Genomic DNA, 26,770 nt, shown 5'->3' on the forward strand with positions numbered 1-26,770 from the left:
TCCCTTGTGGGATTGCCGGCCTGGCACATAGATAAATTGACCTACTTGTATACGTGTAGTATGTGTGCGGACAGGCACGAATGTAGGAAAACCACAGATATTACGATACTATAACAATGTCACAGTATTGTGTACGTACACAGCCACCAACATTAACCCAGCCACCGCCTTCTCCCGCCCCGTGTGCCCGTCCTTTCCACTACTGCTAAGTGACTTTTGTCGAAGGTTTCACTTTTACTTTCAAATATCAACATGACTTTTTAATAGTCATGTATTTTTATCATCCGAAACCCATGTATATATTTTTTTCCTTATATTCATACATGTATCATCTATCAGTTCTATATTTTTGTTTTTGCTTATTTAGAAATATATACTTTTTCATAATTCATCTTCCATTCATAATTCATCTTTTTGGTAATCTGTCTGCACCTGTTTTTCTCCATCTTGCCCCCGGAGAGAGAATAAGAGCACATCACAGTAATTTTTCCTTTCCCTCCCTCCCTCATTTCTTTGCCCTCACAGTTCTCTCCCTCCCTCTCTTTTTCTCTCTCCTTCCCCTTTCCTCTTCCTGATCTAATCCATTCTCTCATAACCTAAGAACATTCTAAGAAGATAAGGGACGCTGCAGGAAACCGTCAGGCCTACACGTGGCACTCCCTGTACTGTATGACCTGACTATGCTTCTAGTGAACCCTCCGTCTTTTTTTTCTTCCTTTTCATTCCTCGCGTACTAAAACCTTATGTATCCTTTGTTTTCTGAACTATTTCGTCTTCAGGCTCTTCCCAACCACAGCCCAGTAACCTTTGCTTTTTACTCCAGTAATATTTGTACCGCAAGAACTCCACATTATCACTGTGCGTTGTAACATTACTGCATAACAGGAGTAAACTGGTACAGAACACACATACAGTTAAGAACAGTCACACGGAGCGTGGGAGAAACACTTGGCTGGCTGGCAAGGAAAAAGAGAAGGAACAACAGCCTCATCTCTCCTTTCCCAGTCATGTAAGAATGTTCTGTGGTAAATAATTTGTTCCATTGGATGCACACTTAGCATATCTGAGGTGCTGCGGTGCAAGGGAAGTCTAGCTCGTGTTTTCTTGTCTTCTATCTCATACTTTTATACTTTCAGTTTTATCTTTTCCTTTGTGTAAAACAGTACAACATTGTGACCTAAAGGTGTGTTCTTTATTCTTTTCCTTTGTGTTGCTTTGTGGCGGCGAGCCGCAACACTCGGGGGTATTGAAGGAAAAAGGAGCAAGGCACATAAAGGCAAGGCAGCGCCGACAAGACTCGCAATACGGGAACCTCTTCTATTCTAGGTGGTTGATTTTTTAAAATTTCTAGAAAACTTCAACGCTCAGATATGGCAGTAAGACAAGCGGTATGTAGTGTGGGGTAGGGAGGGGCCTGCACGCTGCCAAAGCCTTGAATGGAGTTTGGAGTGGGGTAGGGTAGGAGGTTTTTCTATTCGACCGCTATGTTTAATCTTTTTCCCCTTTCTGGAACACATATATGCTAGTAAACCCCGTGGTCTCGTGCAGTGTGGAGAAGGCAGGGGCTTGCAGACCTCCTCCACGCTGCAAAGCCTCAGTGGAATGTGGAGAGGGGAGGGGCGTGCAGGCTTCCTCCACGGTGCAAGGTATTGGTGGAGTGTATGAGCACATCCGCTTTAAACTGCAGCAAGAGGCGGAGCAGCTGCCCGTTCATCGTGAGGAAGGAGTTGGTGGTCACCGCGGGAAACTACGAGTACTTATTAAGAGTTACTACTCTGTCATAATACGGCGTTACATCTTCTTAAAACAAGGGAAACGAGGCGCCAAGTAATGAAGATATTCTGAAGCGCATTGGTCTCTCGTAAGGACTATTTTCAATGGCTACAAAGATGACAAATCGTGTTCTTATGGGGGTTTCTCTCACTAATGATGCAGAATCCATCCTAAACTATAAATACAGTCATAAAAACACACTTGAACACCATAGTAACTTCCACTAGAGGCTATTAAAAGTTGCCAATATAAGATTCTGAGAAGTAACACTTCCTGCACAGGCGCGGCCAAGACAGCGCGACTCGGCGACACCTCAGGCAGCAGGAAGCCGCCACATTCTACGAAGCATGCAGAGCGTTAGAACAATATTGTGAAACACTTCTGCGCCGCACCTCCAATACATTCAAAAAGCTCTAGTTGAAGTCACACGCGTTCCTAATGTGTCTTTACGGTTCTAGTGACAGATTAACAAGATTTCTATATTATTAACAGGAGAAGCACTCGTATGAACTCAGCTAATCATGTCTGTGGCCTTTGAAAATAGTCGTGGTGGGAGAGCAAAGCGTTTCTGAATACGGACCTGTTAAACTGTCACTAGCGTTATTAATCTGTCACTAGAACATAATAAAAAAAATAAAAAAAGAGAAACACCCTTAAAATCCGTGTCACTTCAAGTAGAGCCATATGAATGTATTGCACATGCGGTACGGATGTGTTTTTATATTACGCCCTTACGTGAGGCGCGTCCTTCCCAGCGATGGGCGGCTGCTACTCCCCTCAAAAGCCGCATAACCATCGCAGTAATGCCTTCGCTGGAAAGGCGATGTAATGACAGGAGGGCGCAGGGGATGGAGTGTGAAGGCCAGCAGCGCCTCGCAGTAGCCACGCTGCCAATAAACAAAGGGATTTTCACCTTAAAACCCAAAATTGGTAAACAAACACCAAACAGTTGCTTCAGATATTTCCATGCGTCGTGTTGGTGAGTCAATCTGTAAAGTTCCATGTGCAATACTTCGTTATTTATCACTATTACTACTGCTGCTGGTGTGTACTACTACTACTATCACTGCTGCTGCTACTACTACTACTACTACTACTACTACTACTGTTTAACACTTCATGACAGTTAAGTAAAAATCATCCACAATTTCCACCTCAATAGTGATTTGTTCAGGCAGGAACTTTACATATTCGCATCCACTAAATCATAATTAATAAGCATTTAGCACCCACGAATAAATCCATTCATTTATACCCGATCAGTGTCAAATGTATTCTCCTCTTGGAAACAAATTACCCCATTGTTATTTACAGGAGGAGCTGAAAAGACAAGACCATAGTGGATATAAATACTCGTACCTGGGAACCATTAATCTGTGTATACTTCAAAACATGACTTCCATTCTCTATCCGTTCACACCTGACTTTATCAATCAAATGACTTGTACATGTCTTTACATAATAATAATAATAATAATAATAATAATAATAATAATAATAATAATAATAATAATAATAATAATAATAACAATAATAATAATAATCGGTTTATTAGGATATAGGCAGTAGAGAGAGAGAGAGAGAGAGAGAGAGAGAGAGAGAGAGAGAGAGAGAGAGAGAGAGAGAGAGAGAGAGAGAAACACAGAAACAGACAGACAAAGAAAGATTGCGTGTACTAGTATGTGTATATATTATGTATTAAAAAAAATGTTAGAGGAAGAACATAAAAAAAAAAAAAAACTTTCCTCGTTGCCTGGCGATGGATGACAAACAAATGGGACAGTTATGAAGGGACGCTGCGAGGGAGTATCAGGCCATGAAATACACAGCGGCCACCTCGAGGCTCGCGTGCTAATGAAAGTAAGTCCCGCCCGCCGCAACACAGTGTGCCATGAAAACCCGCGAGGAAAAATCCAAAAATACAACGTTAAATTTCAAGACCCAGGGGTGGAAAGGTGGAGCAGGTAAAGGCACCGCTGTTATAAGCACCACATGATTTTCCATGATGTTTTGTGTGTAAGATCGTCTCTTAGTCACTTTGTCATATCCTTTATACCACTTTAAAACCTCCATCAAATACTTTCTTAACCTTCTTATCGTATCCTGACTACTGTCTCTAAAAATTTTGCTTGTCATCCATGTCATATTCCCAGTAGTCGGGGGCGTCAGGCCATACATAGCACACACTCTCATCCACACTAATCCGGCCAAAGGCGTTCCAGACACAGGGATGCTTATTGTACTACGGCACGCTGTCTCGGGGCATCTTAGCGTTGCTGCCGGGTTACAAGACCACAACTCCGCGGTTTGTGTCACGTAGCTGCTCGTATTCTCTGCTGAAGAACAAAGGAATACAACGTAAAGGGAGGCACGCACAAGATGTCTTCGAGCGATTGGGTGTTTTCAGCTACACAAGCATTTGAAAGTAGATATAAATAAAATAAATAAATGAACGATAAATGAAAAAAATAAAGGTGAATGAATAAAATGTCCTTGCTAATTATGTTCTAAAGGTATTTTACTCTATTTTAACATTGTTATTTTTAGTATTATGCGTGAAAGGAGCCGGACTGGGGCACGAAAACACCGGGGGAAGGAGAGATGTCCATTAATTTATCGCTCTTTCTTAAAAAAAAGAAAAACTTAACTCAACAAGAGGTTGTTTTGGTCTGGTGACTTTTCTCTCCCCTTCCCTCATTATTTTTCTCTAAGTCACAATTTTTTCACTTGTACTCACATGATCTAGGACTTGAAAGTGTCATCCTTTTGTCTAAAACTTTCCTCCTTCCAGTTTCCTACTCGCTTCTCTCACCCACAGTCTCTTAGGTTCTACTCTCACTTACTCCAAGACTAGACAGAATGTTTTTTTTTTTTTTTTGGTCCAACATATTTCTCCGCTTCTCGTTTTCTTCTTACTTCTCTCACTCACAAAGTCACAATCACTCAATTTCCATCTATGCTTACTCCAGAATTTGACAGTATTTTTCTTGTGTTTAAAACTTCCTTGCTTCTCGTTTCCTTCTTGCTTGTTTCACTCACCGCCTCAATCTTCTTTTGTCTTCTTTTCATAAATTTCGACATTTGTTTACACCAGGACTTTAAAGTATCCTCCTTTTGTCTAAGTCTTCTCTGGCTCTTGTTTTCTTCTTGCTTCTCTCATCCACACCATCTTAATTTTTCTTTTCTTTCCTGTAACACTACACAATGTAACACTCCAACACCTTGGCGGCCTCATTATGGTGAACTTGACTGTATGTGTGTGTGTGTGTGCACGGGCGCGCCTTTCTACCTGTCTGTGTTTCTCATTTCCGCCTCGCCGCACTCCATTTTCTTCCTTCCTCTCTTTCCTTCCTCTTTTTGCGGCTCCGTAATTTTATTTTCTTTACTTGTCTACTTTTATGTGTATATTCCTTGCTGACGGCTTCTAGTTCATTCCCTTTCTTAAATTTCCTCTCTCTCTCTCTCTCTCTCTCTCTCTCTCTCTCTCTCTCTCTCTCTCTCTCTCTCTCTCTCTCACACACACACACACACACACACACACAAACTATTCTTCTACAAAAAAAAAAGTAAGCCACTATTCGTTATTTCTTTGTGCTCCGTTGTGTTCCCGTCTCTGGTCCTCGCCCTCATTGGTCCTTCCTTCGATCGATCCCATTCCGCAGCGCTCAGCTCTTACACATCCTTGGGTGCAGCCTCACAACGATGCTTTTAACGAGGAACGCAGGGGAATCAAAGGCCTCTGTTACCCTCCTAAAACCCCAGATAAGGTGCAGAAAATCCCTGATCATAGTGTAGGAAAGAATGCCACCGTTTTCTTTCTTTCTAATTCGCTTTTTCCGAACACTAAGTTCCGTGGGAGGAATAAAGAACAAAATAAAAAAAATGCAAAAGCAGGCGGATTGAGGGGATGATGGAAGGTGTGAAGAAAAATACCTAGTGGTAATTACGTGAATGGTTAGGGTTGGTAAAGTTGTGTAAGGGTTAAGCTGGTAAGTGTGGTGGCGAGAGGCAGAATTTCTCAACCTTTTCCGTCCTGAGCACCTCTGTACTCAGGTCTGGGCAGTCCACTCACATTGTGATACACTTAGCTACATTTCATAGGCTAGTCTTTGCTGCACTCTAAAATGGTAGACTGTATGTTGGTTGTTGGTGGTGGTGTGGCCGGAATGTATTGGAATTCCATATGCTTCTAAAATTTATCCAGACGTTTCTTGAATGTACCCACTGTCTCACCTTCAACGACGCTTCATGAAAATCCGTTCAAGCCTCGTTGAAGCTGAGACACTGAATATATTCAAGAAACGCCTGGATAACTTTTGGAGACTCTCTCTCTCTCTCTCTCTCTCTCTCTCTCTATATATATATATAGTCCGTGTTACTGTTTTCTACCTATGTCTTTCTGTCGGTCTGCAGTTCTTTTCACTCTCTTATTTGTAGTGCAGGAGCATGCGTCCTACATATCTATATTCTACTCTCTGTATCTGATCAGTGACTCTCCCTCGCCAGTCACAGCTTCCCACCCAGTGCAGCACCATGTGACCTCATTGCTGTGTCTAAATCAATCAATCAGTTAGGTAATAATTCATCCCCTTCACCGTCTCCCTCAGTCTCCAATATCTTTCTTCTTTCTCTCTGTTCAAAAACTCCCTCATTTCGACTCCTGTCCCCGCTTAATCCTGCATCTCCTGGCTTGGCTCCATTGCTCCGCTGTTCCCTCGCCCTCTCCTCCTCCTGCTCCGCCCCGACACACCCTTTCTCCAGGGACAGCGCCGCCCTTACTTTCAGGGAATCCAGAGTGAGTTTTCCTTTTATACTGCAAGGCGGTATTTCAGTTACGATGGTCCTGGTATTTCTCTGCAGCAGTGAAAATGTCTTGCTCGATTCCAATATGCAATTTGTTCTTATTCTAATTTGGTTTCTGCATTACATCGCATTCAACTTTCAGGAAACGGAGGGCGAGGGTAGTTTCTCTTTCTTTACTTTTTCAACTTTTTTTTCAACGCCGTCTGTCTCTCTCTCTCTCTCTCTCTCTCTCTCTCTCTCTCTCTCTCTCTCTCTCTCTCTCTCTCTCTCTCTCTCTCTCTCATTTAGGTTTCTTTCCCTCACAAGGGACGCGGCAGACACAGCGCAAGTGACCGGACCCGCAATCAGAAGTCATACTAAGAATGTGACTATAAAAAATGTGGCAGCGAGTGTTGGCCGTCTGGCGGGGCAGGGCGAGGCGGAGCTCGCGTGAGAGCTGCGTGACCCATACAACTCAGGAAGCAGCAAGGTGCCCGGGATCCACTGATTTGCAAGTTAAGGGACAGAAAAGAAAAAAAAAAAAAAAAAAAAAAAAAAAACGTAAAATTTGTGCAAATTTCTTTTCTTTTTTTTTTGTATTTTTTTTTTTTTTGGTTGTGTGTGTGTGTGTGTGTAGAAAGGTATGTTTTGTGTAGGAATATTATATTATGTGAAAGAAAAAGGTGTACCACGCTTAAAAAAAAGTACATGTTTAAAAATGCTGTATATAAAAAAAAAAGGATGTATCTTGTTAAAATAAGGCACATTTTGCTCAAAATATTGTATGCGGAAGAAAATGTATATCTCGTAAAAAAAAATAAATAAATAAAAAAATGAGAACACTACATGATGTGAAGGAAAAATGTGGATCTTGTATTGAAAATACATAATTTTTGTGGTAAAAAAGTGATTTCATACAGTAAAAACTGAATTTCCTGTAAATGTGCATTTTCTTTAAAGGACATATTTTATAAGAAAATGTATTCCGCCAATGGAAAGTTGCATTTTGAGTAAGAAAATTAAATTCTGTGAAAAAAAAAATAGTGTATAAAGTAAATTTGTGAATAACTACATTTTTGTACAAGGAAAGACAATTGTTTACAAGAACGAACATTTTGCGTATGAGGAGATGCATTCTTGTAAAAGAAGTGTTTAGAGTAAAAAGAAAACACTTATTTTGTGTGTGTGCTTCCTCTGTTTCTGCGCGTCCGCTGCTTTCACAGGCGTTGCTTGATCAGCGAGCAGCGCCGCTTAAAGGAGAGAGGAGGAGCAGGAGGAGGAGGAGAAACCAGCACGCCGCTGAACCAAGCAGGACTTAGAGCGCTTCATAAAGGCAACGAGGGGACTGAAGAAATGTGAACGACACCAGTTCCCGAAAGGTGAATGGGAGAAGTCTAGGAAAGAGAGGAGAGGAGAGAGGGAGAGTGAAAAAAAAAGAGAGGAGGAGGAGGAGGAGGAGGAGGGCTTGTCGTTACACACACACACACACACACACACACACACACACACACACACACACACACACATACCAAAAGTTACTCGCACATAACAATTACAAGGGCATTCCCGGCACGTCCAGGAAAGCCAACGACCCGTCTCACATCGCATCACATCAACAAAGCAACACCGTCTTTCCTGCCCAGTGGCCGCACACCCGCAACTAAAAAATATATCTCCCTTAAAGCTACACAGGCGCTCCACCACAGAGACTAGAAGTGGCCTGATAGCACACACTGCCCACGCCTTTACTATGCACGCAGCACATTATCAGCAAAGTGTGTATTTATGTCCCTCACCAACAAACGTTTAACGGCAGAGATAATTTCCCGTTGTTTTTACTTATCTATTTTTCTTTAATACACCTCCAAGAAGAAGTAGTAATAGAATACACCTTACTTTTCACTGACCGAGAAAATTTGATAATTTGATAACACCAAGATCATTTGAGTTTATGAACATCGTAATTTATAATCACTGAGTGCTTCCCGCCGGGATAGCAAATTTTTTTTTTTTTCTGTCACAGATCAAGTGATCTGAACGCACAGCTCAGGACACACACACACACACACACACACACGGATAACTGTTGTACTGGCCACACGCTTGTGTTTCTGGATTCTCAGTGATAGTTTTTATTTTAAACTTTGCAACACGAGTAGTACTAGCAGCGGCAGCAGCAGCAACAGGAGTCGCCGTTCAACACAGCCACTTCCTTTTTTCCCCCTTCCCTTCTCCCTCTTCTTTCCTTCTCTCACCTTTGCTAAATACTCGTACTCTACCTCGCCTGGCAAACACAGGGAGCCTAGCCTGCATGATACACACGCTTACTCAAGTCACACCTTACAAACAGATCATGCTGGAAAGGTATTCCTCCTCCTCTTCCTCCTCCAGCTGCCTCTCTTCGCTTCTCCATTGGCTGACAGCGTGAGCAGGGAAGCCCGCCGCCACGTGATAGGCCAGCCTGGCCGAGGCTCCTCCCTGACTGGCGTGCGGAGCAGCCAACGGCTGCGAAAGACAAAGCACAGGGACTGATTGGCAGCGGGGCGGGTGTTGGCGGGCGTGGGAAAGGCGCCCCGCCCCTCCCGGCAACATCATGGCGGGTGGTGGAATTATATATTTGCAATTCCTGCTTACTACTGACGCACGTGGCCATAGTGAACACTGAACACCGCTGCTGAAACACTTTCTGTACACTCCAGACGAAATACACTTGACTTTACCTTGTTTGAATATAACCTATTGACACTGACATTATAATTCTTAATATAAAGGGACTTAAAGACACAAGCTCAATAGGCTCTGATAGTATTCCTTTAACTTTCGTAAAAGACTCATTGTCTGTTATAGCATTCTATCTAACTTGCATTGTTAACACTTTCATTGTCACAGGTATCTTTCCTACTACTTGGAAACATGCTGTGGTAGTTCCACTCTTTAAAAGTGGTGATACTAATGATTTTAATAATTACAGACCTATTTCTCTTTTACCCATTCTTTCTAAAATTCTTGTAAAAGTAGTTGCTAGCCAGCTCTCGCATTATTTGGAAACTAATAAACTCTTGTCTAATACGCAGCACGGGTTCCGTCCTAGACTGTCTGCAGAAACTGCTCTTACTGTCGTTACAGATAAAATTTATGATAATATGGACTCAAAGAAAATCTCTGTATTGACTTTATGTGACCTATCAAAAGCCTTTGACAGTATCAGCCACGATAATTTATTAAATAAGTGCACTAAGCTTAATATTGACAATTTTTGGTTTGCAAATTATATTCAAGATAGATCACAACCCGTTCGCTTAAATAATACAATATCTAAGAAAGAAAACGTACGTTACGGGGTTCCACAAGGCTCAATTCTCGGCCCAATTTTAATTTCTATATACGTCAATGATCTTAATGAGAAAGTCGAGACATCTTTGATACAATACGAGGATGACACCCAATTCCTCGAAGCTGATACTGTCGAAAATTTTGATGAGCTCATCTCCAACACTGAAAATGCATTGCAAAATATAGAACTTTATTTCCTAACAAATGGTCTATTATTAAATAACAAAAAAACGCAATGCATTTTCATTGGAAATAGGCAACTGTTAGCCCATGTTCCCCCTGACATTTCTATAAATTGTAATGGAGTACATATATACCCGACTACGCATGTAAAAAATTTGGGTGTCTATTTTGACAAATACATGTTATTTGATGTGCACATTGCTGAATTAAATACTAAAATAATGGGAACATTAATGTTTATAAACAGAGTTAGTGAGAACTTTGACAAACCCACTCGTAAAGTTATTGTTCAGTCTTTAGTGCTTAGCCTCATTAATTATTGTATTTGTATCTGGGGCTCTCCCAACAAAACTCTCATTCATACTGTACAAAAACTACAGAACTTTGCTGCTAAAGTTGTAACTGGAGGTGCAAGAAAATATGAACACGTGACTCCTATCATAAAAGACCTAGAGTGGCTGACTGTGAAAGACAAATATTATTTAGAGAAGTGTACTACAGTGTATAAATCAATGAATGGACTATACCCAGACTGGTACCTGAACCTTCCCACAGTCAGAGATAACACAACCACCACAACAAGACAAGGAAATAACCTGTATATAAAAAGAACTAAAACAGACACTGGTGCCAGGGCCACTACGGTGTGTGGGCCCAAGTTATGGAATGAGCTCCCTCGCTATATTACCACCTCCGGAAGCCTACACAGTTTCAAATCTAGTCTTAGAAATCTACTGTTAAATGTGTTGAATTAGGTCTCCACATGTATTGATTTTCTACACTATCCAGCTAGATTTCTCCAATATTTTAATTTTGTTTCTAGTCTTATTTTAGTTTTAGCTTTATTTTAGGTATTATTTTATAGTATTTTATAGTATTTCTCATAGATTTTATCTCATCATTTTAGCATTTATGGCCTTACGCTAAGCTGATGATGTAGCTACATTTGCTTTCTTATTTTACTTGTACCTGTGTATGATCAAATGAATAACCATGTTTCATGCAATAAACAATTTATTATTATTATTATTATTATTATTATTATTATTATTATTATTATTATTATTATTATTATTATTATTCCCCCCTTCTCTCTCTCTCTCTCTCTCTCTCTCTCTCTCTCTCTCTCTCTCAGATACATATCTAAGTAGAGATATTTATATTTCAAACAAATGATAAGATGGGTGTGTGTGTGTGTGTGTGTGTGTGTGTGTGTGTGTGTGTGTGTGTGTGTGTGTGTGTGTGTGTGTGTGTGTGTGTGTGCGTGTGTGTGTGTGTGTTTGCGCGTGTCACTGCTCTGCGGTGTGGTCGTGCTGCCCCTCACTCGTCAGTGAGGAGGGCGCGGTGTGTTCTTCCACGGAGAGAACAAATAAATAAATAAATAAATAGCTAAAACAAGCAGATGAATAAATGTTACAGGAGAGTTATGAAGAAAGCTTGTGTGTTGGTGCCCAGCACTCTGCGGAGGAAGTAATACTTCTTTGTCCTTCTTCTATCCTCTCTAATGCAAGAGTTAACCTGTGTTCTCATCCATGCATCCTTTTTACTGATAAACTCTGAAATTTCCTGTTTGCTTCTGCGTTTCCTCCTTCCTATGACTTGAACTCTTTGAAGAGGGAGGTTTCAAGGCACTCGCCCTCCAATTTTGGATAATCTTATTTTTTTATTTTTCCTTACGGATTGGCATCTCGGTGGGTTATTTTTTTCGTTCTTTTTGTTGCCCAGGGCCAGTGCTCCTCTTGCATAAAAAAAAAAAAAAACAGCAGCAGCGGCACCAGCAGCAGCAGCAGCAGGAGGAGCAGCAGTAGTTGTAATAATGGTAGTGGTAGTAGTAGTGGTAGCAGTAGCAGCAGCAGCAGCAGCAGCAGCAGCAACATCAGTATAAAAAATATTATTATTATTATTATTATTATTATTATTATTATTATTATTATTATTATTATCATTATTATTATCATTATTATTATTAGTAGTAGTAGTAATAGTAATAGTAGTAGCACCTCACTTATGGACAGGTATACGAGATACTCCCATGTTGGTGATGTGGCAATAAGGAATCTGTTGGAGTACACTGCTGGACGTGAAGGTGTGATGGAGAAAAAAGAGGTTGGTAGACGAAATGAACAAGAATAAGGACCGTATTGGAGTGCACAGCAGGAGGTGAAGGTGTCGGAGGGAAGGCAGGGATGGTCCATTTTTACATTCAGCGGGAAGGTGCGGGAGAGATTATGCAAGAATGAGTTTCCGTGGAATGAGAACGAACATTTATCAGGGGATATTTTACACCAAGAAATTTATACATGAATATCTGAGTCCACATTCCCCTGGAAAACCGATGGACGCGAGCAGGAGGGACGGAAAAGTTTGAGCCACAAGAGGGAAGGAAGGAAGGAAGGAAGGAAGGAAGGAAGGAAGGAAGGAGCCGTCTGCTGCAGGGGGAAGAAAGCAACTATGAAAGAGGTGAATTAGTGAAGACATACAATATTTTTTTTTTTTTTTATGTAGCAAGGGCACTGGCCAAGGGCAACAAAAATCTAATAAAAAAAATGCCCACTGAAATGCCAGTCCCATAAAAGGGTCAAAGCAGTGGTCAAAAATTGATGGATAAGTGTCTTGAAACCTCCCTCTTGAAGGAATTCAAGTCATAGGAAGGTGGAAATACAGAAGCAGGCAGGGAGTTCCAGAGTTTACCAGAGAAAGGGATGAATGATTGAGAATACTGGTTAACTCTTGCGTTAGAGAGGTGGACAGAATAGGGGTGAGAGAAAGAAGAAAGTCTTGTGCAGCGAGGCCGCGGAAGGAGGGGAGGCATGCAGTTAGCAAGATCAGAAGAGCAGTTAGCATGAAAATAGCGGTAGAAGACAGCTAGATATGCAACATTGCAGCGGTGAGAGAGAGGCTGAAGACAGTCAGTTAGAGGAGAGGAGTTGATGAGACGAAAAGCTTTTGATTCCAACCTGTCTAGAAGAGCAGTATGAGTGGAACCCCCCCAGACATGTGAAGCATACTCCATACATGGACGGATAAGGCCCTTGTACAGAGTTAGCAGCTGGGGGGGTGAGAAAAACTGGCGGAGACGTCTCAGAACACCTAACTTCATAGAAGCTGCTTTAGCGAGAGATGAGATGTGAAGTTTCCAGTTCAGATTATAAGTAAAGGACAGACCGAGGATGTTCAGTGTAGAAGAGGGGGACAGTTGAGTGTCATTGAAGAAGAGGGGATAGTTGTCTGAAAGGTTGCGTCGAGTTGATAGATGGAGGAATTGAGTTTTTGAGGCATTCAACAATACCAAGTTTGCTCTGCCCCAATCAGAAATTTTAGAAAGATCAGAAGTCAGGCGTTCTGTGGCTTCCCTGCGTGATATGTTTACCTCCTGAAGGGTTGGACGTCTATGAAAAGACGTGGAAAAGTGCAGGGTGGTATCATCAGCGTAGGAGTGGATAGGACAAGAAGTTTGGTTTAGAAGATCAGTAATGAATAATAAGAAGAGAGTGGGTGACAGGACAGAACCCTGAGGAACACCACTGTTAATAGATTTAGGAGAAGAACAGTGACCGTCTACCACTGCAGCAATAGAACGGTCAGAAAGGAAACTTGAGATGAAGTTACAGAGAGAAGGATAGAAACCGTAGGAGGGTAGTTTGGAAATGAAAGCTTTGTGCCAGACTCTACCAAAAGCTTTTGATATGTCCAAGGCAACAGCAAAAGTTTCACCAAAATATCTAAAAGAGGATGACCAAGACTCAGTAAGGAAAGCCAGAAGATCACCAGTAGAGCGGCCTTGACGGAACCCATACTGGCAATCAGATGGAAGGTTGTGAAGTGACAGATGTTTAAGAATCTTCCTGTTGAGGATAGATTCAAAAACTTTAGATAGGCAGGAAATTAAAGCAATAGGGCGGTAGTTTGAGGGATTAGAACGGTTACCCTTTTTAGGAACAGGTTGAATGTAGGCAAACTTCCAGCAAGAAGGAAAGGTAGATGTTGACAGACAGAGCTGAAAGAGTTTGACTAGGCAAGGTGCAAGCACGGAGGCACAGTTTCGGAGAACAATAGGAGGGACCCCATCAGGTCCATAAGCCTTCCGAGGGTTTAGGCCAGCAAGGGCATAGAAAACATCACTGCGAAGAATTTTTAATAGGTGGCATGAAGTAGTCAGAGGGTGGAGGAGAGGGAGGAACAAGCCCAGAATCGTCCAAGGTAGAGTTTTTAGCAAAGGTTTGAGCAAAGAGTTCAGCTTTAGAAATAGATGTGATAGCAGTGGTGCCATCTGGTTGAAATAGAGGAGGGAAAGAAGAAGAAGCAGTTATTGGAGATATTTTTGGCTAGATGCCAGAAATCACGAGGGGAGTTAGATCTTGGAAGGTTTTGACATTTTCTGTTAATGAAGGAGTTTTTGGCTAGTTGGAGAACAGACTTGGCATGGTTCCGGGCAGAAATATAAGTGAATGAGATTCTGGTGATGGAAAGCTTAAGTACCTTTTGTGGGCCAGCTCTCTATCATGTATAGCACGAGAACAAACTGTTTTAAACCAAGGTTTAGAAGGTTTAGGACGAGAAAAAGAGTGAGGAATGTACGCCTCCATGCCAGACACTATCACCTCTGTTATGCGCTCAGCACACAAAGACGGGTCTCTGACACGGAAGCAGTAGTCATTCCAAGGAAAAATCAGCAAAATACCTCCTCAGATCCCCCCAACTAGCAGAGGCAAAACGCCAGAGGCACCTTCGCTTAGGGGGATCCTGAGGAGGGATTGGAGTGATAGGACAAGATAAAGATATGAGATTGTGATCGGAGGAGCCCAACGGAGAAGATAGGGTGACAGCGTAAGCAGAAGGATTAGAGGTCAGGAAAAGGTCAAGAATGTTAGGTGTATCTCCAAGACGGTCAGGAATACGAGTAAGGTGTTGCACCAATTGCTCTAGGTCATGGAGGATAGCAAAGTTGTAGGCTAGTTCACCAGGATGGTCAGTGAAGGGAGAGGAAAGCCAAAGCTGGTGGTGAACATTGAAGTCTCCAAGAATGAAGATCTCTGCAAAAGGGAAGAGGATCAGAATGTGCTCCACTTTGGAAGTTAAGTAGTCAAAGAATTTGTTATAGTCAGAGGAGTTAGGTGAGGGGTATACAGCACAGATAAATTTAGTTTGAGAGTGACTCTGTAGTCGTAGCCAGATGGTGGAAAACTCGGAAGATTCAAGAGCGTGGGCACGAAAGCAGGTTAAGTCATTGCGCACATAAACGCAGCATCCAGCTTTGGATCGAAAATGAGGATAGAGAAAGTAGGAGGGAACAGAAAAGGGGCTACTGTCAGTTGCCTCAGACACCTGAGTTTCAGTGAGGAAAAGAAGATGAGGTTTAGAAGAGGAGAGGTGGTGTTCTACAGATTGAAAATTAGATCTTAGACCGCGAATGTTGCAGAAGTTAATGAAGAAAAAGTTGAGGGGGGTGTCAAGACACTTAGGGTCGTCGACAGAAAGGCAGTCCGACCTGGGGACATTAATTTTATGGTCCCCTCCCCAGATGGGGACTCCGAGGCTGGTGTAGGAGTCGCCATGATTATTTAAAAATTTTTGAGTGAAGGGTGTGTGTGTTATTAGGTGCTTGTAGTTTTGTATGGAGGAAGAGAGTTGTCTTTAGAGGGCAGGCTGTGACTGCCCCCTTGTGTTGTGAGACACTAAGGGAAACGTTCAGTGAGGTCACAGCTGGGTTTAATGATAAGTTCACAGCACCCCCTGAACAGTGCTTTAGACCTCACTGGGAGTAATTATCGTTTCGGCAGGTGTCTACTGCCTCCTCCCAATATAATATCCCCTGCAGTGTTTGTTACAGTTTGTTACAGAAGCCGCGACACAGGACTGGTAAAATAATGCACGGCAGACTTGAATTCGATTAAAAATACCATTCATCTAATTTATTTTACGTGACTCACGTAGTCTAACAAAAACCTAATGCGGGCCTAGAACAACATCAGCTCTCCTAATGAATCAAGTTCAAACAATAGAAATTAATAATCTTACAACACAATTTTTAAAAGTACAACACAGCTTCATATATCGAACATCGTAAACAAATGATGCTTTTTCTCACCAAAGACAGATCCTATCCTCACTTTGCTGTGGTACAGAGTTTTTCCGCCTGTAAGTCACGGCAAGCATTTCAGCGGATGATAATCGTGCAGCACGTCAAGTGAGGCAACACCTGACGACCGGTTGAGTTTGAGTGTGAGCCAAGACATGAGCCACGGCACGGTGCAATGTTCAGTGCTCACCGGGACAAGAGGAGCGCCAAGCCAGCGGGTCCGAGGCGGGGAAGGAGGGGCGTGCTGTGTGTCGCGGCGATGGCAAAGGTTCTCATGGTACAACTTTATGGGAGAGAATCCTCTGTGTTGTACGAGACCCGGGGCGAGTAAGCGACCCGTGTAGTAATGCGCGTGTGTGTGTGTGTGTGTGTGTGTGTGTGTGTGTGTGTGCTTGGGGGGGGATTGATCTCGACAGGTATCAAATGCTCAAATTTGCAAGCATTAATGATTTGTGGACTCAGAATACAGCACACTCCATATCTCAGTATAGAAATCAATACAAGTTGAGCACAGTACAATATATATAGAAAAAACACTGTACGGCGCCGGACTGATCGCCGCCAGAGTGTTCGGCTCGGCTCACAGCACCACGCCATCACTCTTACCTGATTGTGCTAATGCTCAGTGGTCACGTAGCGGAAAGGTGAGCGCTGTTACCTTTCAGTTCACCACAGCGGAGAGGGATAGGTGCGGCACACCGGTAAACATTTAGGCTTTTGAGAGATATTGCGTTTTAAGGGAAATAACCTTCGCTAACTAATTCCCAGAACACTACTTATTTCTCGGCAAGACATCCCCCTTTTTTCGTGATCTACATAATGCATGGATCAGCAATGAAAACAGTGAGCCTAACCTAAAATAATCTAATCTTCAAGTGAAAACAAGTGTTATTTCATAATTATCCGAAATATTAAATTAAAAAGCAACTTGAGCAAGGTTCATTCCGCCGAAATGGAAAGACTGCACATCACTTCTTGTTTCCCCTTTCAGTTCAGTTCAATACAGCGCGTGAAGGATAAGCAACAAGAAAATTAAAAAGCAAGCATTTCTTAACATGAGGACCACCTGTGTCGCGGCGGTGAGCAACAAACGTTATGTAAATACGTAGCAAACGGTAATTAATCACTTACTAAGGACTACCTGTTGAGTCAGGGCTGCTGGGGGAGAGGGTCATTGCTCCCTAATTAATGTCTACGCCTCCCTCTCCACCACACGGTACACTGTTGGCACGAGAGAATACTTCCCCCCCCCCATTTCTTTATAATGGACACGCGCGGACTGAGATTGAGGAGATGAAATAGGGAAAAGTAATGCAAACAGGTGACGACACGTGAAGCGCACCAAAGTAGCATCAACTGAAGTACTGACGCTTGATCTCTGAAGACTGTTAGTGCAAGGAAGGTGAAGAAATGAAGATTGAGATTAAGAAGGATATATAATGGGGGAAAAAACGTAATGCAAACAGGTGATGACACGTGAAGCTCACCAAAGTACCATCAGCTGAGGTACTGACGCTTAATTTTTGAAGTATATTTGGTGAAGGGAAGGAGAAACAATTGAGTGTTTCATAATTCCTCTGTCATAGAGCAAGATTTGAGAGAGAGAGAGAGAGAGAGAGAGAGAGAGAGAGAGAGAGAGAGAGAGAGAGAGAGAGAGAGAGAGAGAGAGAGTGCGTGTGCGTGTGTATGTGTGTGTGTGTGAGTAGAGAGGGTGCGGCTTGGGGAGTTTGGGGAGGTGGTGGTGGTGGTGGTGGTGGTGGTTGATGGAGTGGAGATGTTCTGGTTGGTGGCTAGTGGTTGGTGGGTGGTGGAGAGGTTGAGAGGGCGTGTTGTTGTTGTTGTGTTTGTCAGTAGTTAGTTTTCATCCCTTTCACTTGTAAATCCCAAAACTCGTTTTTTTTCTTTTCCATTTACAACGACTGGAATTATTTCAAGATAGGAATATCAAGACAGCTCTGCCACCACACACAGTCCACCGGGAGCCTTACGTCCTTGCAGCGCCTCAGACACCACGTCAAAGCAGCAATGGTCGCAGTAATCACAGCCTGGATAATCACAGTGTTCTTGGCCGATACGAGAACAAGCTTGCCATTTCTCTGCCGTCTGCCACTGAGCATTCGCAGCAACCCTCACATCAGACACCATTCGCTGTACGAGGATCACCAAGTTGTGTACTGACGAGCACCGTTGCTACATTTTTTTCGTGCAGGACAATTCACGTTTGTCTGAAGAAGAATACTGAATTTCTACTAAAATTCTTACCTATTATTATGGCACCTCATTGTCCAAGTAGAAAAAAAAAATCTGGTATCGTGTATTTAAGCAATGAATTTGGTAGAAACAATAAATTTGCCGCACTTTTTAAAACAAGACGAGAATATGCAAACCAGTCACCGAGGAAGAGCATCAGTCAGTGGCAGACTTGCCATGATGGCGTGCCCTCAGGTGGCAAAATTGCAAAGACAGACTTGGTGAAGCAGAGTACAGTTCATGATTCACATGGAACTTACGAGCTCCCCGGAACGTGCCTCGCTCTTCACCGCTGCTGTATGAGGATCATCACGCTCACGAAAACACGCTGACGCGGTGACGTCCCACCATGTCTAACAACAGGGCAAAAAACCAGAGCTCATGCTTAGTTTTAATTAGTGTTAGCGTAAAATGCATATTTAGCTATTCTCATTTGGTGCCTCAGAAATACAGGAAGAGGAGGAGGAGGGAGGAGGGAGGAGGAGGAGGAGGAGGAGGAGGAGGAACAAAGAAATGCAAAGGAAAGAACAGCCAGCAACAGCCCTACTGTGGCTAACGAAGCTGTCTGTTACTTTAATGTTATTTAAAAGAAATTAAAATTATGCCGGAGTGAATTACGTCAGTTGAAAGGCTGATGCGACGTGCTTATCTAAAAGTATTCATGCAGCGGGCTTGTCGAAGGATTTCCCAGTAATTTGTATGTATTATGTTGCTGCACATTTGTTTCTTCCAACTTCCATGAATATTGCAGAATAATGTAGTCGGTTAGTAAAGCAACAAATAATATTGTGTTCCAAGATCATGAAGTCTGTATCTCATGCCTTATAAGGATTTTACGTATCAGGAAGACCGATCAAAGACAAAAAAATAAGTAAGTAAATAAATAAAAAAAAATAAGATAGGAAATAGAATAAATGAATAACAAAAAAGTCCGCTCAAAATGTCATTTCCACACACACAAAAAAAAAGGAGGAAAAGAAAAGCCAATTTATTTTATGGCCTGCACTGACATTATATTATTGCACCAGCAGTTCAGGACCAATATCTAAACACCCATAGCTTTTTTTTTCTATCCAGGATTACGTTGTGCTGGAACCATGCTTAATCTTGTGATGGAAAACGAAGAGGGAGAACTCAGGTGATAGGGTGCTGGGAGGAGGAGCACTGATTGATTGAAAATTTCTGAAAGGAGGAGGAGGAGGAGGAGGAGGAAAAGAGGAAGAGGAAAAGGAAGAAAAAAGAAGAGGAAGATAAAGGAAAAGACGAAGACGAAGAGGAAAAAGAATAGGACGTGGACTAGAAGAGGGCAGCCAGGCAGGTGTGGCGCCTCACTCAGGGCCACACGCTCAAATTGGCTCCACTCAGACAAACATAAATAATTACACAAACTCGCTTCGTGTTAAGTACTCGTAAGCTGCGGGGTAAGTTTGGCTCAAAAGATCACAAGACTCAGGACGCGGGGAAGAAATTGCTGTAACTTCTCGTAATGAGCCAGGCAAGTGTTTCCATGCGTGGCGGTGATGGCGGTGGTTGTTGTCACGTAAACTGTTCTACCTCAAAAATGTGTTCTATATATATAGGGCAAAACACACACACACACACACACACACACACACACACACACACACACACACACACACACACACACACACACACACAAACACAAGTAAATAACACACATCCACAAAAAAAAAAAAATAAATAAGTAACCATTTCTTTTGAAGCAAACACTTTAGCAAACACAATACAACTCAAAAATCACGTTTTACCTCCGGGGGGCTCAGAGGTGTAGTATTGCAGGTGTTGTGAGGTACTTGGTGTCAGAGTGTGAGAGGACGGTGACATTCCTGGCAGAGAGGTCACACATTCCAGCCTGGACACAGCGTTAGGTAGTGGTGGTGGTGGTGGTGGTGGTGGTGGTGGTCTGTTTTGAGTCTGTCGGAGAAAGAGAGATGGTTGAGTTTATTATTGTTAGTGATGTTTTTAATTTTTGTGGTGTTGGTAGTCATGGTAGTGGTGATAGTGGTAGTGGTGGTGGTGGTGGTGGTGGTGGTGGTGGTGGTAATAGCAGTAGTAGCAGCAGCAGGATTATTATTACTATTATTATTATTATTATTATTATTAGCAGTAGTAGTAGTAGTAGTAGTAGTAGTAGTATTAGTATTAGTATTAGTATTAGTAGTAGTAGTATATCAAAATAATCATCATAGTCGTTATAGAACATATAAGAGTAGCATCCATCTCTCTCTCTCTCTCTCTCTCTCTCTCTCTCTCTCTCTCTCTCTCTCTCTCTCTCTCTCTCTCTCTCTCTCTCTCTCTCTCTCTCTCCATCGTGGCGTAAGAGGATCACTGGAGCTCAGCATGACTAAATATTGATGCTTTATTCGACTCTCTCTCTCTCTCTCTCTCTCTCTCTCTCTCTCTCTCTCTCTCTCTCTCTCTCTCTCTCTCTCTGTAAAATACCTTTATTCCCATTACCAATAGTTTCAATACAAATACTATGAAATGTGGTATGCAAAATAATTATATTCTATTTCCTTGCTACACTAAACGAGAGAGAGAGAGAGAGAGAGAGAGAGAGAGAGAGAGAGAGAGAGAGAGAGAGAGAGAGAGAGAGAGAGAAAGGAGGGGGCGGCACAAGAAGCTATGTAATTTCTGCTCTACAATGATTCTGATTAATATGATATGGTGCTACTAAGACAACAACAACAACAACTACTACCACTACTACTACTATTACTACTACTATTACTAGTGTGTGTGTGTGTGTGTGTGTGTTGCCTCGCCTTGTAGGAGGAGCTATATTTAATAAGGGAGTAATGAACTTATTGCGTATTGCCCGGAATTCTATTAGTGTGCGATTATATTACCAGGTGGTCTTGGTATTAATCTCTCTCTCTCTCTCTCTCTCTCTCTCTCTCTCTCTGATACATGTGTGTGTGTGTGTGTGTGTGTGTGTGTGTGTGTGTGTGTGTGTGTGAGTACTTAAATGGTATATAAGAACATAAGAAATAAGGGAAGCTGCAAGAAGGGACCAGGCTTACACGTGGCAGTCCCTGTATCAAATATACCTACCTATTTCCATCTATTATTCCCATCCATAAACCCGTGTAATCTTCTCTTAAAGTTCCCTAATGTTCCAGCACTAACAACATGATTACTGAGTCCCAAATAAAATTCATTATATAAAATTGTGAGGTACGGTATTAGGCAGTGAAGTGTGTGTGTATCCACTGAGCTTTCATTGCATTTGATATTTTTGTACGTGTCTTATTTGGGGAGATTCAGGCCACTTCCCTAAGCCACGTTTAAAGCAGTAGAGCAGCGCGCCTCGGCCGCCGCACCGGCGTGGGTGATTACTGAGGAGCAACAAACGTAAGCACACGTTCAGTATTCACTTCGGCATGCAGAGTTACCTGAACATTCCACTTTCCTTTCCAAAAAACGGTGCATTGTCCTCGCCAAGTGTCCTCACTGACACACTGCCAGAGGGCGCCAGCAAGGGTGCTCAGGAATGCTCTCTCCGGGCAGGATATCGTGTTAACCTGAACCGACAAATCCGCTCCAAGCAGCACTACACTACACCTTGTACCATTACTCAATACTTTTGGGCATACAGGAATGAACTTCTGCATTACTACTTATCGCACGAAGGTTGAAACAAACTTTTTGTGAGGGCCAGTCTTTGCTGAGAGGTGAGAGAATATTTGCTTCGTGGTGATGGTGGTGTGTGTGTGTGTGTGTGTGTGTGTGTGTGTGTGTGTGTGTGTGTGTGTGTGTGTGTGTCTATGAGTGAGTGAGTGAGTGAGTGTGTGTGTGTGTGTGTGTGTGTGTGTGTGTGTGTGTGTGTGTGTGTGTGTGTTTGTGTGTATGTGTGTGTGTGTGAGTGTGTGTTTGTGTGTGTGTGAGTGTGTGTTTGTGTGTGTGTGGGTGAGTGTTTGTGTGTGGGTGGGTTCCTTAGTTAATTCCTTCCCCCTTCAGCGAGTTACCCAGCTGAGTGGATGAGTAATAAGACTTCATTAGCGTCCTCGGGGAATCTCCATCACTTTACGTCGGTGCAAATTGCATTCTTTACTGTGTTCTACTCGCCTTTTATTTTGTTATACGTGAGTGTAGACTAGACGGCGAGCAGTGTGGTTGTATGTGGCGGGACGAGGGAATGTTTGAGGTATTGGAGAGAAGGGATGAGTGCGTGATGCTCTGTGGCAATCGAAGAGAGAGAGAGAGAGAGAGAGAGAGAGAGAGAGAGAGAGAGAGAGAGAGAGAGAGAGAGAGAGAGAGAGAGAGAGAGAGAGAGAGATTGGGGAGGGGTGGTGGCAGCATGCAACACGGAGCAACGGAGGTGTTAAAAAGCATGCAATTTACCGATAAGCATTATACAACATTATTGCGGTGATTAAAAGTACTCCTGTAAAATGCTACGTGGCATCATCTCTCAGCTGTTTTCAAGGTCGCTCGGGCTCGCTCCCCCTTCCTCCCTCCTCCCTCGCTTTGATGATGCCACGTAGCATTTTACAGGAGTACTTTTAATCACCTCAATAACTGTGTATTCGCGTCCAACCAACGCCTACAGACTCCTGACCTGACCAGCCAAACCTAACCACAGCTAAAGAACAATTAGACCGCGAATAAGTGAACAATCTTCCTCATTCCGAGGTGATATTTTCTCCCTCTTTCAGTAAATGTAAATCACCGCTATTTCCGAACCCAGCTCCTGCGGATGAAATAGAATAATTAACGTGTTACCATAAGGTGAACAGGTCGTCCCAAGGAAATGCCATAAGGTACTACGCTAAACACACGTGAGAAATTGATGAAGGTTGATGACGCCATTCACCTTTCCACTGCCTTGGCTTCCTGAGTTTAATAGAATGTTGTAGCGTAAGTCCATGCTCTAATTTCGAAAGATAATGGCAGCAAAATAAGTAGTCGTTGCTCTTATTAGTGTCTTTATATTTTTGCTCAGTTAAGAACCTCTGAGTTAATAAATGTCACTAAATGTTGAAGCTTAAGTTCAATGTGTAATTGTGAACAGAGAAGGTATGTATGCATGTACGTAAATTTGTAGGGGTGGTGATGATGCGTTGCTACAAGCTCATGTTTTTTCCGACAATAAATTTGGTATCACGTGTGTCAGAATTCACACAAATTATTGCTTCACAAGGTCTGAAGGGGCGCGGAACTCGTGAAATATGGTGATGAAAAACTGCAACACATCACAGCTGACGCACGCACGCGGAACAGTTATTGAATGCGGCGGAATGAGGGAAGCGGAGTTGTGAGGCCTCGGAACAAAACGCAATACGAGTACAAGCATGAACAAAAGTCGAGTAACATTCTGTATTGACTTTCACTGCATCGAACATTTTGACATTTTCTCAGTCTTCAAGTCCTCTGACCCACCGACACACTATCTGTTCTCTATTCTGTAAGGAGGCTGTCAGCAGACCACACTTCATATTGAGCAAAAGTTAAACACAATGAAAATGAGTGCAAAATGGTACACTTTTGACCACGCCTGTACTTAGTAGAGGGTCTGTGTCAAGGAGACTTCAATGTTCACCACCAGCTTTGGCTTTCCTCTCCCTTCACTGACCATCCTGGTGAACTAGCCTACAACTTTGCTATCCTCCACGACCTAGAGCAATTGGTGCAACACCCTACTCGTATTCCTGACCGTCTTGGAGATACGCCCAACATTCTTGACCTTTTCCTGACCTCTAATCCTTCTGCTTATGCTGTCACCCTTTCTTCTCCGTTGGGCTCCTCTGATCACAATCTCATATCTGTATGTTGTCCTATCGCTCCAATCCCTCCTCGGGATCCCCCTAAGCGAAGGTGCCTCTGGCGTTTTGCCTCTGCTAGTTGGGGGGACCTGAGGAGGTATTTTGCTGATTTTCCTTGGAATGACTAATGCTTCCGTGTCAGAGACCCGTCTTTGTGTGCTGAGCGCATAACAGAGGTGATAGTGTCTGGCATGGAGGCATACATTCCTCACTCTTTTTCTCGTCCTAAACCTTCTAAACCTTGGTTCAACACAGCTTGTTCTCGTGCTATACATGATAGAGAGGTGGCCCACAAAAGGAACTTAAGCCTTCCATCACCAGAATCTCATGCACTTTATATTTCTGCCCGGAACCATGCCAAGTCTGTTCTCCAACTAGCCAAAAACTCCTTCATTAACAGAAAATGTCAAAACCTTTCAAGATCTAACTCCCCTCATGACTTCTGGCATCTAGCCAAAAAATATCTCCAATAACTTTGCTTCTTCTTCTTTCCCTCCTCTATTTCAACCAGATGGCACCTCTGCTATCACATCTATTTCTAAAGCTGAACTCTTCGTTCAAACCTTTGCTACAAACTCTACCTTGGGCGATTCTGGGCTTGTTCCTCCCTCTCCTCCACCCTCTGACTACTTCATGCCACCTATTAAAATTCTTCGCAATGATGTTTTCCATGCCCTCGCTGGCCTAAACCCTCGGAAGGCTTATGAACCTGATGGGGTCCCTCCTATTGTTCTCCGAAACTGTGCCTCCGCGCTTGCACCTTGCCTAATCAAACTCTTTCAGCTGTCTGTCTGTCAACATTTACCTTTCCTTTTTGCTGGAAGTTTGCCTACATTCAATCTGTTCCTAAAAACGGTGACCGTTCTAATCCCTCAAACTACCATACTATTGCATTAATTTCCTGCCTATCTAAAGTTTTTTAATCTATCCTCAACAGGAAGATTCTTAAACATCTATCACTTCACAACCTTCTATCTGATCGCCAGTATGGGTTCCGTCAAGGCCGCTCTACTGGTGATCTTCTGGCTTTCCTTACAGAGTCTTGGTCATCCTCTTTTAGAGACTTTGGTGAAACTTTTGCTGTTGCCTTGGACATATCAAAAGCCTTTGATAGAGTCTGGCACAAAGCTTTGATTTCCAAACTACCCTCCTACGGTTTATATCCTTCTCTCTGTAACTTCATCTCAAGTTTCCTTTCTGACCGTTCTATTGCTGCTGTGGTAGACGGTCACTGTTCTTCTCCTAAATCTATTAACAGTGGTGTTCCTCAGGGTTCTGTCCTGTCACCCACTCTCTTCTTATTATTCATTAATGATCTTCTAAACCAAACTTCTTGTCCTATCCACTCTTATGCTGATGATACCACCCTACACTTTTCCACGTCTTTTCATAGACGTCCAACCCTTCAGGAGGTAAACATATCACGCAGGGAAGCCACAGAACGCCTGACTTCTGATCTTTCTAAAATTTCTGATTGGGGCAGAGCAAACTTGGTATTGTTCAATGCCTCAAAAACTCAATTCCTCCATCTATCAACTCGACACAATCTTCCAGACAACTATCCCCTCTTCTTCAATGACACTCAACTGTCCCCCTCTTCTACACTGAACATCCTCGGTCTGTCCTTTACTTATAATCTGAACTGGAAACTTCACATCTCATCTCTAGCTAAAACAGCTTCTATGAAGTTAGGTGTTCTGAGACGTCTCCGCCAGTTTTTCTCACCCCCCAGCTGCTAACTCTGTACAAGGGCCTTATCCGTCCATGTATGGAGTATGCTTCACATGTCTGGGGGGGTTCCACTCATACTGCTGTTCTAGACAGGGTGGAATCAAAAGCTTTTCGTCTCATCAACTCCTCTCCTCTAACTGACTGTCTTCAGCCTCTCTCTCACCGCCGCAATGTTGCATCTCTAGCTGTCTTCTACCGCTATTTTCATGCTAACTGCTCTTCTGATCTTGCTAACTGCATGCCTCCCCTCCTTCCGCGGCCTCGCTGCACAAGACTTTCTTCTTTCTCTCACTCCTATTCTGTCCACCTCTCTAACGCAAGAGTTAACCAGTATTCTCAATCATTCATCCCTTTCTCTGGTAAACTCTGGAACTCCTTGCCTGCTTCTGTATTTCCACCTTCCTATGACTTGAATTCCTTCAAGAGGGAGGTTTCAAGACACTTATCCACCAATTTTTGACCACTGCTTTGACCCTTTTAAGGGACTGGCATTTCAGTGGGCATTTTTTTTTATTAGATTTTTGTTGCCCTTGGCCTGTATCCTTCCTACATAAAAAAAAAAAAAAAAAAAAAAAGAAAAAACCGGAAAGGGAAAAATGTATTTACGGTGGAGGAAGAAAAGGAGGAGGAGGAGGAGGAGGAGGAGGAGGAGGAGGTCATAATCTATATATTCTACGCAGATGAAAATGTCAAGCCAAACGTAATCCATGGACTCAATTATCGTTTAACATCTTGCCTCTCTCTCTCTCTCTCTCTCTCTCTCTAGACAATGACATTTTCTCTCCATGACAATTCTAAATACAAATAACAATGCTATATCTTTTTTATCCTTCCAAAATCTTTCCTTATATTT

The 26,770-nt window shown here is 42.7% G+C and overlaps 1 protein-coding gene across 6 annotated transcripts in view; it reads right to left on the bottom strand.

Annotated features, from left to right (window-relative positions):
• LOC135097710 (uncharacterized) overlaps positions 1 to 26,770 on the bottom strand; it is a 60,090-nt gene that overhangs the window by 6,849 nt on the left and 26,471 nt on the right. For 3 of the 6 annotated variants that reach the window (XM_063999701.1, XM_063999700.1, XM_063999697.1), the window contains exons 12-13: positions 20,170 to 20,335; positions 2,509 to 2,660 (exon numbers count right to left, since the gene is read on the bottom strand). The exons of 1 other annotated variant lie outside the window; for it this stretch is intronic. The gene's annotated coding sequence lies outside the window, so the exon portion shown is untranslated. Of the gene's footprint in view, positions 1 to 2,508; positions 2,661 to 8,894; positions 8,914 to 20,169; positions 20,336 to 26,770 lie in introns of those variants that run through there. 2 more of the 6 variants (XR_010266049.1, XM_063999698.1) reach the window with 2 other exon arrangements.

Source organism: Scylla paramamosain, unplaced genomic scaffold (assembly GCF_035594125.1).
Source record: "Scylla paramamosain isolate STU-SP2022 unplaced genomic scaffold, ASM3559412v1 Contig29, whole genome shotgun sequence".
Classification (NCBI taxonomy): domain Eukaryota; kingdom Metazoa; phylum Arthropoda; class Malacostraca; order Decapoda; family Portunidae; genus Scylla; species Scylla paramamosain.